Source organism: Balearica regulorum, chromosome 1 (genome assembly GCF_011004875.1).
Source record: "Balearica regulorum gibbericeps isolate bBalReg1 chromosome 1, bBalReg1.pri, whole genome shotgun sequence".
Lineage (NCBI taxonomy): Eukaryota > Metazoa > Chordata > Aves > Gruiformes > Gruidae > Balearica > Balearica regulorum.
The window spans coordinates 118813193-118830310 of record NC_046184.1 but is presented as its reverse complement, the minus strand read 5'-3'; the positions used below and the strand labels follow the sequence as shown (position 1 = coordinate 118830310).

Genomic DNA, 17118 nt, shown 5'->3' with positions numbered 1-17118 from the left:
TCATCCTTAGAAGTTCACAGATTTCATTCCCTTACTGGTCCATGGAAATGCATTTTCCAGGGCTCCCTGAACACCCAGACCTTGGGTCAAACCCCTACCATGGCTTTAAGTAGAACACGGATGTAAAATGAGATCTCTCCTTTATGGGATATCCTCCTTGTAGCATTAGAGGGTGCTGCCAGATCGGTCTCCCTCCATCCCCTCTATAGGAGTGGATCCATTTTTAAGTAAAACCTTTAGTCATAGAGTGAAAACGACTATAGCCCAGTGGTTGAAACACGTGGAAAGCAGGACGCATCCATGCTAGTCTCTGCTACAGCGAATGTCTAATTATTTATGTAAAACATAACATCGCCAAAAGGAGCAATTAAAAAGCCCACTGTGCCTTCGACAATGCCATTGCAAGTGCCCCGGCGCACGCTCCCGGGAACGCTGGGCTGCGGCTGAGGCACAGGCTGGAGCTGAACCTGCCGCCTCCGAGCGAGTGCAGCAGCCGCCCGGGCAGGGAGAGCCCCCAAAGCTGGGGAGAGGAGCCGGGGCTTGTCCCAGTTCCCACAGGATCTGCTGGAAGTGGGACTGTTCTGGAAGATTGGTTCAAATCTTCTGATAGTTAGGGATAGCTGAAAGCTGCATTTTTTTTTTTTTTTTTTTTCCCACTTAAAAGAATTCCATGAAGTTATCATTCCTAAATTCCAAAAAAGAAGTGTCTTGCTTGGAGTGGTTCCCACCAAGAAATAAAAATATCAGCAGTATTCCCATCACCAGTACCACATTGTCCTGTTCTCTGCTCTGCAGGGTTTTAACACGCTCTGCTTATGGCTCCATCTTGCTTGATTTTGATTTCAGAGGATGGGAATACACTTGTGTTTTTAGGTAAATACCTTTCATTGGATTGTCTTGCCTCAAAGCCAGTTCTTCTTGGACTCTATGGGAGTGCTCGCACAGCTTTCAATGGAAGAGTTGCTGTTTATACTGGTGGAAGGGGTTTTAAGCTAAGTCAATGGAAACTAAGTTGCAGAACAATTAGAGCTCCCCAGAAACTTTTAAGTTCAGACCAGTGCCCGTTTTCAGCCTCAGCGTGAGTAACTAACAGACGGCATCAATTAAATTCAATTTACTTATTTAGATGCAAGCTCATGTGCCGACCCTTCCTCTAGTTAATAGCTAAACAAAAGTAGGACTGAGAGGTAAAACTATACTTTGTAGCTAGACATTAAATATTTATCTCCTGAAGTGGCACCTCATGTTTTCTTTATATTTTGTGGCAACAATTCCACAAAAAAAAGTTTCTAGATTAGGAAGAGAAGCTGCCCAAATGCAGTTACGAAGATGCTTAATGGAAGCTGGGGATTTGGTTACTGGTTTAAAATTCTTTTTTCTCCCCATTTAGTAACTCTGATCCTGGCAGAGTCATGGGCTTTTGTTACAGATGGTTGTTATACATACTGAAAGGACTGTATACTTACAATATGCTCCATAAGCTATTAAATGCTGTAAAAGCCTGGCAGACTTTATAGTTTGCATCCTGCCATTAGAGTTCCCTCTGAAGTCTGTCAGAGGGATATAATTCTGCTCTAATTAAAGCTATTCCCCTTTTCCAAATGTGAAACTGGCCTAATTAATGACTAATTGTTTCACAAATATAAAGTAGGCCTAATTGTTCCTTACCCCTTGACTACAGTGCCCTGCTTACTCCCAGCTAAACAGAAACCCTGTGAGGAGTGTTTTGTCTCCACTAAACCCCGCCAGGACTACCATCTGTAGCCAGCGGAAAAGGGAAGATATTTGGAGCATGTTATTTTTCCACTGATGGTGAAAATGGTCTCCCTGAGATGGTAGTATGCGCATCCCCAGCTGCCCTACAGACCTCAGAAGCAGGGTGAAGATTTTAAAATTGTTGCACTTTGTGCGCTTCTGAAAACACCAGCTCTTGTCTCCTCCTGCCTTTCTGCAAGGAGAGGAGAAAAAGGATGTTGGGGCCAGTTACTTGAGGCAAGATGGAATTAATGTTACAGGATCTGTGGTCTTGTGACATTGGCGGAAAATCCTGAGTCATTTTGAAGTCACTTGGCACCCAAAAACCACTTCGTAGTAGCTAGTTCATGTGTACCACTGAGTCCTTAAGGAATACATACAACTTCTGTATACCATAATGGAAGAACATCATACCCATTACTAATACCATCCTAGTTAACTTTCCCCACCATGCACATCCTTCTAAGGCAGTAGAATTTGATTCCTTTTTTTTTTTTTCCTTTCCTCGTTTTGGTGTATTGACCGATCTCAGAGTGCTCTGCCCTCCACTGCTCATTTCCGTATTAGTGTGGGTTGGATCCGAAGCCCACTGATAGGAGTGGGAGCTGAGCAGGATCTGGGTCTCCCATCTTTGTAGTTCATACCTGAGACTGAGTCAATCAGCTGCTCGGGGGGTTCCTCTGCAAGATACGGGCTGCTCAAAGATGAAGCACACAGATAATAGGCAACCAGTCCTGTAAACACCCTAAAAGTAAACTTCCAAGTTGCTTTGTTTAAAATTATGGCATACTGCAACTGCAAGCATCAAAGACAGTGGAAGTGACAATGCTGATATGTTTCTTTTTCATCCCAACTATATTTCATTAGCAGATTGTGCAAAGATGAATCAAAGCTTGGGGTGGAAAGGATAGTGATTTACTTTTTTAATTCTACTGAAAAAGCAGATTCATTGTTGTTATAGATCTGGTATTTGACATTTATACACACCTGGCACATAAAAAAGTGGAAGAAATTGGATCTACACTTAAAGGAAATATTTTGCATCACTCAGTTAAATTCTTTGAACTTGCAGCTTGCTTTTTTTTCCTTTTCTTTTAGGAGTACATTTGTTTAAGGAAATGCAAGACTGATGTTACGTTAAACATAAATCTTAATCTCCATACTAACATGTCTAAAAAAGATCTTTAATACTGACGCATGTGACTTTTTCTAATGGTTAATAATTTTAGAGAACACAAAATGAACTTTTAGAGCCACACCAGGGCTTTGAATACTTACTAAAGCTATGGTCATACATTACTTTTGACATTTCAAACCAGTGGTTTGAAGAACTGATGAGGCCACAACAGCTGCATGCCTTTTCACTTCATTGGTGGATGGCAAAAAGGTGTTTCAACATGAGATACTTACAATGCCTATTTGTCCCTCCGAAATGAAACATATACTAGCTTCCTATTTTAAGGGTTCATATGCTCTTGAAACAATGCCTTTGCTTGTAAAACTACACACAGCTACAGATGCACCCATAGAGATGGACACTAAATCTCTCTTTTTTTAGCTGAACCGAATAGCATTAGTATCTGACTATTGTAGCAAGCCAATGTAGCGTTGAGCAAGAGGTCAAAGCATGAATGAAAATAGTTCAAAGTTTGAAGAATAGAAGAAAAAATATTACTGCAGTCTTCAGCTATGTAATGGGAAGGTGTAGAGAAGACAGAGCTACACTCTTCTCAGAGGTGTGCAGGAAAAGTCTAAGGGATTACAGTTTAAGTTGCAACAGTGGAAATTGCGACTAGAAACAAGGAAAAAACTTGCCATAAGGGTGGTCGCACACTAGACCAGGTGGCCAGAGCAGTAGTGTAATTCCGGCCTAGGAGATATTCAGTGCTTGACTGGGCAAGGTCCTGAGCAGCCTGCTGTAACTGGTCCTGCTTTGGGCAGAGGCTGGCCCAAGTGACTCCACAGGTCCCATCCAACCACGGTTGTTCTGTGCTTCTGCCCCAGGGCTCACGTGTGAACACGGAGGTGCTGCAGGGAGCGTGTGGTAGAATCAGGAGGAGTTGCTAACTGCGTACAGCATCTTCCCCTAGCATGAAGTGGGATTTCTTTGTGTGCTCTGGCAGGTGGAGATGGACTTGGTGCTGTTTGATAACTTGTGCATTTGTGATATCTTGCGGGAAGTTTCCGTTAGTAAGGAGCAGAAAGGGTTTCTTGAGGGGCAAATGAAGAAGATACAGGTAGAGGTAAAAGTTGGCCTACATTGTAAGTAAGTTCGTATCAAACAGAAAGCAGTTTAAAGGGTCACAGTCCAACACCACAGTTGTTTTGCTAGACCTCTGCCATCTAGATTGGGTCTCCTTTGCTAGGTCTCCATGCTGGGCCTGGAGTTCACCATAGGGGAGACCCCAGGGCAGGTCTGTGTCCAGAATCCCACCATGACACCTCCGTTGACAGCATCTCTGCAGCTGACACAAAAGCCATGTGCTCAAATTACCATCAGAGCTGTTGATAGTTGCTGTAACTGGTCAGAATCAGCATAGAAGTGTCAGCAGCGTTTTGGAAGAGAAAGTGTTGGGAAAGGTTAAATAATTTTTGGGTGAAACATTTGTCAGCTCTCACTGAGCATAGGAATGGGAGTGAGACTTGGAAATGAAGAAGATTTTAGACAGAAACACTGCAAAAAAATGTGAGCAGTTCCTAGGCGTAGTGGGAGCTGCGGAAATGTGCAGAATGGCAGTGAGGACAGGAGGAAAAAAGAAAGAGAATTATTTTTTGCATTAAAACATACCAATGAGTCTTGCTTAAGGTTGCACCTTTGGGGAGGAGTGGCTGAAATCCAAATAAATGTTTAGAGATGTATACAAATTTATTCTAAACTTGGACTCTACAATCAGATTTTGAAGCACCATAAAATCTCAAAATTTGAGATGGGATCTGCTACTTTGGAGGGAGACAAAAAAGGAAAAATTTTGATTATAAAAATACTGGGAGAACCTTTTCTTGAGAGCTAAACAATTTCAGGTTAGTTCTGTTGTGACAAGCTTAATGTATGGCTGAACCAAAAGAATGGGTGGACGGCCAGCCTGTAGTGCAGGCAATGTGTGTTAAATTCCTGTGACAAAATTCCCACACATCCAGAATGTACCAATTTCATAGGGACAAGGCGTTATTTGGGCTTTCCTTGCTAAAGAGTCAGTCTGAATTATTCCTGTCTCTACAACTGCCATGTATTTCTGCTGGTTCTGGGAATTAGCTGTTTTCTGCAGCAGCATTCTCCTTTAGAAGAGTTGCTGCTTCCTTCCAGGCACAAACCCCTTCAGAAGTGGGTGAAACACATGTGTGTGCACATATAGTGGTTGGCATGATCCTGCATGGCTGGAATCTGTGATAGTTTTGCTGTTTACTTCAACGTAAATGGGGTTGGGTCCTGTGCTAGTTATGTGCTTTTGTGAACCTTCATGGAAGGCACAGCAATAAATGTAGTAAGATAATAAACTTTGGCCGTATTTCTATAGCAATGTATAAGGCCATCTGTATGCCGTATGTCAATAAAAACAACTAATTACAGAATAACTAAATATAAAGGGCCCCACTGCTTAAGAACACCCTCCCGTATCCCATTCCCAAACTTCCTATTACATCTAAGGAAAGTCTGGACCACAAGTTGTATTTGTTCCATTAAGTCCTGATTTTGAATTGAAGCTAAGCAAGAAGATAACTGCAGCCTTATCCTTGCAAAGGCCTGTTCATGTCTTTATGCATTGAACCTAGTCCCACGTGCTTTGGGGGAACTACTTCCAAAGCGGAGAGGTGGTTGCATCTGTAACTCTTTGCCACGCCAGGGCCTTCCAGAGTTCTGCAGGAAAAGCGCACGGGGTGAGCAAAACCTGCCTCAGCCCTGTAATCGCTTTTCTTCTCCAGCTGTAAGTAAAATTCATTGTAATTGTTAATATTTCTTTTTCGTTTATCCAAATGCAAACCCCATGCGCTGCTTTTGCTACACTTTTTGCCTGCTGTGAGATCAGACTTGGTGAGCTAAATGCGTTCCTCTTCCCTCTGTTTTTAAATAGTGTATGAGGTGGAATACAAACATTTCCCTTGCAATATATAGAGAAATAAACATACTAGGAGTTTTCAGCTGAGCTTCACAAATGTCTTTTCTGTGTGAAATTTGTTTCTTCACATTTCTAAGTAAAACTTGCATCTTTGCTTAGCGCAGGTTCAGTAACGTGCTATAGATTTTATGTTACAGCTTTACACTCACTATTAGGAAACACACTTAGATCTGCAAAATATTATTTTTCTAAACGCTTAACTTTAGACTTTACAGTTTCACAAGTGGCAGGTCCGTGTTTCATCTAGCAAACTACTGCAAAATCCACATGCTGAAAAAATGAGCCTATAAATATACATTCAGTCAGTATTAGCTATTTATAGACTTTCTTCAAATGCATTTGAAATAAAAATGAAAACAAAGCTGTGAAGGTCACAAATCAAAGCGTTACTGAAGATGACTTGTATCCTTCCAAGGTACTTTCTTGCTAAGGATGTGTCGTATTTCTATTTTTATAATGCATTTTATTGATAAAGCGAGATTCAAGCTGCAATGGAAGGGCCAGTCTTCCTGATACATACTTTTGAAGCAGTTTTTGCAGTGCAACACTTAATGGAAGTCACTTTATTTCTTAAATACCTTGTGTTTATACAGCTGTTCCGATTTTTTTTTTTTTTTAACTTTCCAACATCTGAAATGGAAGTGCCACAAGTAAAAAGAGAAATTAAACCAATCCAAAAGGATTTTATGCCAAGGACATACAAAAGGAGTAAAAAGCATTTAGTAACAGAAAGGAAAATTGGTCTGAAGAGCTTCAGAGACTCTGCTTAGTTTTGATCTAGAGTCAAATGGTCATTTCTACTGGAAGCTAGCTTAATTTACTAATACAGTGAAGAAGGATCATCACATCTATTTACACTTTTTCTTCTTAAGAATACTTTAAGAAAAAAAATGGTGTCACATTGTTTGGGTTAATGTTGTTCCTGATGAAGCCCCTTTGCCATCCTTAGGGTGGAGTTTCAAAACAACAGAAATCCTGCAGGGGATTGTGAGGGGTCATCCATGCTTCTCCATAGAATCATAGAATGGTTTGGGTTGGAAAGGACCTCAAAGACCATCTAGTTCCAACCCCTCTGCCATGGGCAGGGACACCCTCCACTAGACCAGGTTGCCCAAAGCCCCATCCCACCTGACCTTGAACACTTCCAGGGATGGGGCATCCACAGCTTCCCTGGGCAACCTGTTCCAGTGCCTCACCACCCTCACAGTAAAGAATTTCTTTCTAACATCTAATCTAAATTGACCCTCCTTCAGCTTAAACCCATTACCCCTTGTCCTATCACTCCATGCCCTTGTAAAAAGTCCCTCACCATCTTTCCTGTAGGCCCCCTTCAGGTACTGGAAGGCTGCAATTAGATCTCCCCGGAGCCTCCTCTTCTCCAGGCTGAACAATCCCAACTCTCTCAGCCTGTCCTCACAGGAGAGGTGCTCCAGCCCTCTGATCAGCTTCGTGGCCCTCCTCTGGACTCGCTCCAACAGCTCCATGTCTCTCCTGTGCTGGGGCCCCCAGAGCTGGACGCAGTACTCCAGGTGGGGTCTCACAAGAGCCGAGTAGAGGGGCAGGATCACCTCCCTCGACCTGCTGGTCACACCTCTTTTGATGCAGCCCAGGACATGGTTGGCTTTCTGGGCTGCAAGCGCACACTGCCGGCTCATGCTGAGCTTCCCATCAATCAATACCCCCAAGTCCTTTTCCTCGGGGCTGCTTTCATTCCATTCCTTGCCCAGCCTATAGTCGTGCTTGGGATTGCGCCGACCCGCGTGCAGGACCTTGCACTTGGCCTTGTTGAACTTCATGCGGTTCGCACAGGCCCACCTCTCCAGCCTGTCAAGATCCCTCTGGATGGCATCCCTTCCCTCCAGTGTGTCGACCACACCACGCAGCTTGGTGTCGTTGGCAAACTTGCTGAGGGTGCACTCGATCCCACTGTCCATGTTGCCAATAAAGATGTTGGACAGTGCTGGTCCCAGTACCGACCCCTGAGGAATGCCACTCGTCACCGTTCTCCGCTTGGTTTCTTCCCACCAATGGTCTGAGACAGCTTCAAAGGTAGCGTTCAATGGAGCTGCCTTGTGGGTGAGCTCCCCAGGACACGTAGCTGCCTTTGTGTGTGTGTGTGTACACGGACTCACTCTTTGCAGCACCCTGGACCAACAAGAATGAGTCCATACACACGGGAAGAAAAAAATATGGCTCATTGAAACAGTGATTTTTCTCGTTAGAACTGGAAGCGTCCCCCAGAAACCTAGGGGGAGAAAAAGGAGGATGACTTTCCGGTACAGATTTCTGAAACGTTTGTTGCATCCCCAAAGTAAGCACTTGCATACAACAGATTCGGTGCCAGTACATTCTGTTCCTGAACAGCATATACGTTTCTTGAATATGACAACCAAGGAAATTTATTGAAAGCAGAGAAAATGTTAACTATTCTTTATTTCTTGCTCATTTATTTCTAAGCTAAGTGACATTACATTTTAGTTCTCCCATAACAATTCAGGACTTTTCTAGGTTTAGCAGAACTGTTGGGTTATCTGCAGTAAACAGTGTACTAGTCTAATGTACTCAGTAATTATTGAAAATGCATGGTGTATGTAATTTCTGATTATGCAAATTTAATCAAGTAGTCTGTGAGGTGTTCATACAATTGTTTATGACTTTTAAAAAATACTACTGTTTTCTGCTTATTACGTATATGCCGTCAGTTTGTACTAGATGCTTAAACGTGGTTGAAAATATGAATGTATTATCCAAATGCTGTGTGTGGTGCAAAACTTATACTGAATCTTGCCTAGTACTTTCCATGGGTGTATTAGAAACAGATCTCTTGTGAAAAAAAAATTAAAAATAGAGGCATAGGTATCTGACAGCTAGAGGGCAGCTAGAGCATCTAGTCTAATCTCCTGTACATCATCGGTCCTTCAGCTTCACACAGCTACCTCTGGCCTGGAAAATTCAGGTACCAGAACTGAGTGCAGAATGCCAACGCTGGCAAATACACAAATCTTTCTGAAACAAATGGACTTAAAGTCCAAGAGGCGCTAGCCAAGGAACGGTTGAAGGAGCAACCTCGGGAGATTGGTATGTAATTTGTTGTTATTGAATTGGATCTTCATGTTTCACTTCCTAAAACAGTTTCATCTGCTTTTATCTTTCAAACAGAGCTATTAATTTTCCTTAGCTTGTGACTTCCTCCTCAAAAAATTTGTTATTAATTCTTTTGATAACAGTGACTGTTTCTTTCTGCAGATGTAGTTCGAAGTGAGGCATTGGTTAAAATGTTTGAAACAGGCTTGGGCTTTGACACTGGAATGAATGTAAATTAGAAACTACTATTTGTCACTATGTGTCTCTCCTGATGTCATCCTGAGTTTGCACAATACACTGTTTTTCTTTGGAAAGTCGTATTTCTGTAACGTCCATAATTATAATCTGCAGGCAGAAATTACGTGGTGGTTACTTCGTGGCCACATGTCTTGCCGTTGTGGAGCTGACTGGCAGACACCTTCAGCTAAGCGCGGAGTTGGGCTGAGTTTGAAGAGTTAAACACAGAAATCTGACAGAGCAGCTCTAGTGTGAAACAGAAAGGCAGAAAAGTGTACCAAGTACGAATATGACTTGATCTGGGAACTTTTCTGGTGACCTCTGTGGTTTTCCATTTGGAGAGCACAAAGTCTTGAATTCATTCGTTACTCTCCCCTTGGTATCCCGTGCATGTGTATAAGTATCCTGTAACAGGATAAGCATCAGGGAGTAATCATTATCAAACACTCCTGCATGGTATTGAGATAGACAGTCAAAACCTTGAGCTATGGAAAGTGGTTGGTGTAGTTAAATGTGTCAGACGTGACTCAAAAGTCTCCTTCCTTTCTGAAGATATTACTTCATTCATGTTAACCGCATTTGTAAGTGGCCTGGACTGAAGAGATAGTGTTTGGGGAATTCCAAACTCTTTTATATGCAGTTGGGAGTTTTAGGAATAGCTGCTCTGCATTCCACATTGATATATAATCCTCATTATGGCTTTGAATAAGAACATGGTAATTCGCCAAAAAAATAAATAAAACAAGTTATTGGTCAGAGGCGTACTATATAGGGAGTACTAATAAAAACAAATATTTTTGGCTGTAGTCTAAAGTTCCTACTGTAAATGAGCTAATTTAGGGCTGTATCCTCCCCTGAGATCATGGGCTGGAACGTGAGATAAGCAGTAGCTGCACAGATACATTTGGGTGGTAGCGTAGAAATGTGCCTTCTCCACCAGCTCCACATTCAAAGGGAAGGACAGGGGGAACATTTGCTGTCTTTCCCTCCAAGAAGGGGAGCACTCTTCATCCATTAGGAGATATTTAACTCCTTCTACTAACAATTCACGTTCCTTGGAAATGTACACAGATTGGCTCTGTATCCCAGAAGAAAATCCATCTTCCTTCTTCAGTTTTGATGAACTGCAGGGGAGACATAGACATGGACAGCATAGACACGTCTTCAGATAGATGCATCCATTTGCCCTCATGGACGTTAAGGACCTGGAGTATTGCTATGAGTACAGATCTAACTGTAAACCCTGGCCATCTGTGCCTTCACAAACAGGTGGTGACACAGGGCTTATTCTTCAGTTACTGACTTGCTTACGGTAATATTCAAGTTGTGGTTTCACAGTCAGCTTCAACCACACCAAGCCCACGTCCGCTGCTGACAGGGGCAGGTCTCACCTACCCACCACCCCGAGTCAGTACATGGTCCCTCCTGCTGCACGTTACCCCGGGGGCTCCGGGAGCACCCCAACACGCTGCATCGGTGCTGCTGGGAGGGAGTCCCGTCAGAAAGGTGATTTGCTGCCAGTTAGACCCGCACTCTGATCTGACTGACAGGAAGAGTGTTAACGTTGTCTGAGGGAGAGAACTTGTCAGCGTGAGCCGATCATAAAACCAAATCCTCAGGAGGCTTTTCAGGAGGCTGGGTGGGGAATTTTTCTTTATTTCCAGAAAAGAAAAAAAAAAGAAAAAAAGATATATATAAAAAGAAATTCAGCACTCATTTTTGTATTAACTTCTTTAGGTGTTTCTTGAAAGTGAAAAATCTTTCCGTTTTATATGCCTGAATTTAAACCCATCAGCCAACCAGCCCCTCTCAGTTTTGTTTTTCCCACTGATGTTTTTAACAAAATAATGCCATATTATAAAAAACCCCTACAGCTACCAAAGAGATGTTACAGGAAAATTATCACAGGAAAATTATCAAAGGAAAATTATCAAACCCTACAGTTCCCAAAGAACTAACTATTTATTTAATGTGCTCATAAGTCCAGATGTGTAGTAGATTCACAGGTTAGAAACCTCTCCTAGCTCAGCTCTATTGTTCCTAACTTACTACTGTAACAATCAGTGCCACTTAGCATGGCTTCACTCCTGCAGCTGAGCACATCAGGCAGTGCACAGCACATCCATTAAGTGCAGTCCTGCAGAATTGAGTACAAAAAGTTTTCATTGAGAATGGAAAGTTGTAGAAACTTTGATTGACACAGCTTTTCCTATTTTCCTTTTCTTGTCCTTTCTGTTCTTTTATTCATGGTATCTACCTGCAATCCTGAAGCCTTACCCTAACAGTAAATACGCAGTCACTACAGGTGAACTGCCTTGGCAGTAGCATTTCTTGAGTGTAGCAGGGCAGGATCTTTCGTCAGTGTTTTATTGTTGAGGCTGTTAAAATGCAGAGAGGTTACAACAAAAGAAGCAAAAAAAACCCCAACCCCAAACTGAAGTGGTTATACCCAACCACAAGTTAAACACAAAAGCTTTAAGCCCATGCCATGCAGCTCTGCTATGTAATAGCTTATTGTCAATATTGGCCCTGGGTTGGAAGAGTTGTATTTCACAGTCTGCTCATCGGAGCCCTGGTTTACAAATGCTGAATTGTAAACACTCCTGTGACTTCAGTTCTGGGCCTTTCTTCACTAGATACTACCGGGTTTTGCTCTTTGAGCCCCAAAATACACATCTGCAGTGCAGACTGGGCCACGGTCTGCCCCAACCCCCGGGAGGGCTCCCCTCGGCTTCTCCGCAAACCTCGGGTGCCGGTGGGAGCTGACTCCGGCATTCACCTGGCTCTACAGTACCTTCTTCTAAACCTGTTAGGGTGTGTTAGAGAAGGGGAGACATAAGCTCACAGTACCGTGCGGTGTAAGAAGCTTATTGTTTTGTTTGTTACAGCGGTTTCCAAATTGCATGCTTGTAACTATCTTCTGCTCCTGAGTTTTGCACATATCAGCTAAAGCAGAGTGGGTGAATTCCTTGACCTGCTTCAGACAGTGGCAAAAGTCCAGTTTATTTCAGTGGATAAGGATTTCACCTCTTCTCTTCTTAGTCCTGTTCCAATTAGTTGAAAGAACTTAATAACTTAATGTAATAACTTAATTTCAATAAAGCCCTACAATATGAATAAAGCAACAGCAGCACTAGGAGAATGATTCCACACTGATGTTCAGTTAGTGGTCCTTGTAGCTCTTCAGATCTGTAGACTACTTCTGAAGTCTGGCAAGCCTAAGTTTGGCTTCAATTTGCTATACAAGGGTTCCCAACATAACTGGAATGATTTTAGGTGTCCACAAATCACAGAAAGGCTGAAAACCACACATAGGGCATTCGTCTACCAAAGAAGTGCAGCTCTGAGCTACAGCAGCAGGAGCTTATACTGTTTCTACACACCACTGAGACCAGGTTTATAGCCCCTCTGCCTCTTGAATATCCCAACCTTTCTCTCTTTTACACACTGTCTCACCAGTGCTGGTAGGATCCAGATGCACAAAAAGAGATTTCCTGAATAAACAATCCAGAAATGGATGTCTCAAAAGTTCTCCAACAGCTGAAAAACATCAGTTCTTATAAAATATGTGACAAGTACAGTTGCATGACAGTGTGAGGGGGTCTGAAAGTCCTGCTGGCACTCACTTGGGATAGTCTGCATAACTGTTCAGGGATTCACCTCCTGTGAGTAATGATAAACATCCCAAAGTTATGCTGGTAGAAATTTGGTGCAATGCCACTCTGTATTATTCATCATGCATCAGTGCGTGTGCGTGTGTGTGCAAATTTCCAGTGCTGTGTGCTACTGACAGCTTTTCATGCTGCCTGACGTTCACGTCTTTGTGAAGTGCAGGCTCTTCCCGCCCCAGCAGCAGTGATACAGGGCTCTTCGGAGAGAGCCGCTGTCCTGCAGGCAGAGCTTTGGCACTGCTCCCTCCCATGCAGCCTGGGCTTGGGTAACCGTTTAATATCGTCCTTCTTTTCATTGCACCAGGAATCTGGCCCAGCAATTCTGGCATCTTGTTTGCCATTGATTAAGCAGCCCTTCTTTATCCGGTACTGGATACACACTGTGGCTGTATTTTGAATATTTCTCCCTTTGCAGATAAGTACTTTGGGCCACATTCGTCCCCGGCAGAACAGCAGTGCGGACCGTGTTTCTTTATTTGCTGCAGCCAAGCTCTGCTCCGCGTGGGCGTCGTTTTGCCGGGAGTTTGGCCTGGAGTCTTTTTCCGTCAGTTTTGCTGACTGCCTGGTCATGCTCTCTAGCAGCACTTTAGTGCAGGGTGTAGGACACATCGGGAGGAACCTGCTGGGTCTTTTTAGGTGAGCACAGCATGCCAGATTATGGAAAGTGGACCTGAGTTCCCGTCTGCAAGGTAACATGAATGCAAAAATGTAGGAGAGAGGGGTGCGCACTGCCCCCCATATGGAGGGGGTGTTCAGCCTCTCAGTAATTTGGCAGTATATGTGTACATTAAAAAGTCTAATCCTTTTGATATGTCTATAAAAAGGAAAAACAATGTAATCACATCTGGTGAACTCGAGAGCTGTACATAATTCTGCGACCCTTTGATGTATTTACATAACTCCAAAAATGCGGGTTGCATGCACGCGCACACAGAAAGTCAACAGACTCCATAGCTTATCTGTCTCCTGCTGCATGGGGTAGCACAGGCATACCCAGGTCTGGCTTGTCTGGCTGGTTTCATACAATAACATGGTTTTATCTTGATATTTTAATCTGTCCTGAACATCAGAGGGGAATTTGTGTCTCATGACCAGTATTGCTATTTTTTACTATTGCCGTTTTTCTTGTATGATGCTTTGGATGCGTCAGGGGGTGGAAACCAGCACCAAAAGCCAGATCCTGTCATGAGTATTTAATGCTGCCCACAGCCTGATGCCAGCTGTCCTCTTTTCTCCGGGACGTGGGCAGGGCATGTGAGCCTGGTCTACTGTCCCAGCAGTAGCCTGCCTATCTTCTGGTGCTTTCTCTCCCAGGGCCCTTGGGACATGCTCAGTATGTGCTCTGTCCCCCATATATAACTAAAATACAGCTTCTTTTCATTTGGTGAGCACGCATTGGTCATGGGGTGGGAGTGCAGGTGCGCTCCAGCCCTGTAGCTCCGGTTGGGCGACCAGATGCACAAAGTCCCACTGGCTACGCCGACCCGATGAACGATTGTTTGTTTCATGTGGCGGGAAGGCTTCCCATTATGGGACAGAGCCTTTTGCCAGTTTGATCGTATGATGGACCCCCCGGGTGCTGCCAGGACTGCTGCCCTCTCTCCGCTCTCCGACGCCCTGCAAGGTGGACCCGCACCTCTGAAGCAGGATTAATGAAAGCTAGTCTTGACTCAGGACACTGGAAACTATAAGAAAACCTGCTCTGTAGTTACGAATATATCCTTCTGGGGTTAAACCCTAAATCAGAAAGGCACTTAAGCAAGCGCTTAACTTTCAGTTGGTGTTATGATTTCCTTGTTTCAGTTTCTTGAAAGGAGATGTGTCCCTAAACCAGGCTTTAGTGTCATTTTGGCTCTTAGAGTCATGCTAGCCAGGGGATATAGAGCAAAATGTACAGCCACGTGCAGACCCTGTGACAGACTGTCAAGCACAAACATGACCAGCATGAAATTTGGGGTGGGGGTGGAGGAGGTTCTGGCAATAAATACCATCTGGTTCAGCAAGTTAGTACCAGATGTCTGGAAGCTTCCAATTCCAGCCAGTAAAGGTGGAGCTGAAATAATTAAAATTATATTTCTGTTTGGAAAGAGCAAGGAAAACTGTCACAGCTTTTTTAACAATCATTTCCAGAAGTAAAAAGGCAAAAGTCATGCCTTTTGCAAACTAGGACATGTCCCACTTTAGAGTAGCTATAAATGAATATCCAAGTGAGAAAGAAGAATACACTGCCAAAGGTTGAGTTTAAAGCAGAATTCCCTTTTTAGGATCACCGCTACACAGCAGTATGGGGCAAAAGTCAAATGGCCAGAACAGTTGCACATGCATCTTTCCAGCTCACATTGGCTAACATTTGCTTGTCTTTGATTCCCATATCATGTGGTGTAGAGTTGGAAACTGGTTCGCAAATGTTCTCCGTCATCTTCTCTTCTATAAAGAATCCATCTTCTTGGGGAAAAGATGCGATATGAATGGGCCTGGCGTTGTTCAAAAAACTTTTCTCAAACCCCAATAGCTTCAAGCAAGTCTGAGCTTCCAAAAGAAAAGTCTGTTTCCCACCCCAGAGTGACATGGGGCACTTCTGGAATGGAGTCCACACCTCTGAGCTTAATACATGCTTCCTAAGCGCAAAATCCTGCTTTTGTTGTGCGAACCCCCCAGGCAGTGAGAGCTCAGGAGAGGCAGGGATCCCGGCACCGCTGTCAGTGGCTCTCTGAGCTGTCACAGGCTGGGAGAGCTGGGGGTCTTGCGTGCTCCATCTTCACCACGATGCGAGATGGCACACAGTTGGTCCTGGACGGGGGACAGGCTCCAGGGCAGGGAACAAGTGGCATTTCTGGGGGACAAAGAGGAACGGAGGTACCCAGCTCTGTAAGGAGCATCGGAGCCCCTTCTCTTTGTGTAGGTGTTGTTGGAAGTGGCTTCCCAAAATATATCTAAACTCACCTTTCTTCTGTAACCTGCGTTAACCAACTAAAGTATGTGGGTAGGGAGGAGAGAGGCAGGGCATGCTTGCACACTGAGCAAAGATGTGAGAGAGGCAGAAATAAACACTGATGCGGCAGAAGTCCCCTCCTTCCTGGGTAGGCTTCTTTGCCGGGGGTGAGGCACTGTTATGGCAACACAGTGATGAAAATATGCAAACTGTGAAAACATGATCTAACACTGGGTTTAAAGTATTTTTTCTCTTTGGTTTAAATGAAATTTAGTAGTTTCCAGATCCTGTGTATGATGTTTTGAAAGCTTAAAATACGAATCCCATAAATCCAATGAATAACGTGGTGGGCGTGGATTTACTAGGGAAGGGAACTGAAAGGCATGTCAGTGTTTCTATATGACTTAAATCTGAACAACATCGCTGTTGAAAGTTTGCTTTTACCAAAACAAGTGTCTATTGCTTTTGAGGATATTTAAGTTCTGTGGAAAGAAAAATCTTCACTTAAAACCATGGCATCGCTGTCCTGTTTGATCATCCACAGACAGCTGAGGAAAGAATACAAAATGGGAATTTGGCTTCTTTTGGGGTTTCTGTAATAGGCCATCCAATTAAGTACATAATTTTCATGGATTTGAAGAGGGACGAAGCTGGCTCCTTTAAGTAGTAAGGGGGAAATGTACCAAGATCTAAATGGTGATACCTCTAATTGCACTCTGTACCACAGTTTATAAATGGTTCCCTTATATCATGAGAACAGCTTCTGGGGCAAGCTGCAACTCAGTGTTAGTCATTCTATCAACATTTATCCTGAGTAAATAGGTAAAAGCTATCTGCAATTTGATTCGCAAGTTAGTGTAGATGTGAGAACAGATAATGAAATTAAAAAAGCTGAAGCTGAGGAATAAGATTTTTTTTTTTTTTCCTGATAGTGCCTTACTGCTTTAAAAGATTAAAGAAGTTCAAGGTCATGGGCAAAAGGAAACCTCTTGCATAAGAAATGGGAAATTCCAGGCTTCTAGGGAGAACGGAGAAAAAGCCAGATTACTTTAAATGACATTCATGTTCCTACATTTTTCCCACGTCTTCTAGTTTTCTGACTTATTGATCCCAATTTATTTGCAGTTAATTGATGTTCTAGTTACTGAGCAGTACTCCACATTATTTACATTATGTATTGTTATTATTTTAAATTGTTTTAATGGTCTCCCACCCCTGCACATGCAGACAAATGCACCCTGCTTGCCCCAACCCCTCTGTGTTTTGTTAGTGGAGATCGATAAGGGATCCCAGAAGATCCGTGCTCTGAAGTGCTGTTGATTGA

General features: G+C 43.3%; 1 protein-coding gene across 4 annotated transcripts in view; it reads left to right on the top strand.

Annotated features, from left to right (window-relative positions):
- ERG (ETS transcription factor ERG) overlaps positions 1-17118 on the top strand; it is a 152296-nt gene that overhangs the window by 24357 nt on the left and 110821 nt on the right. The window lies entirely within an intron of this gene.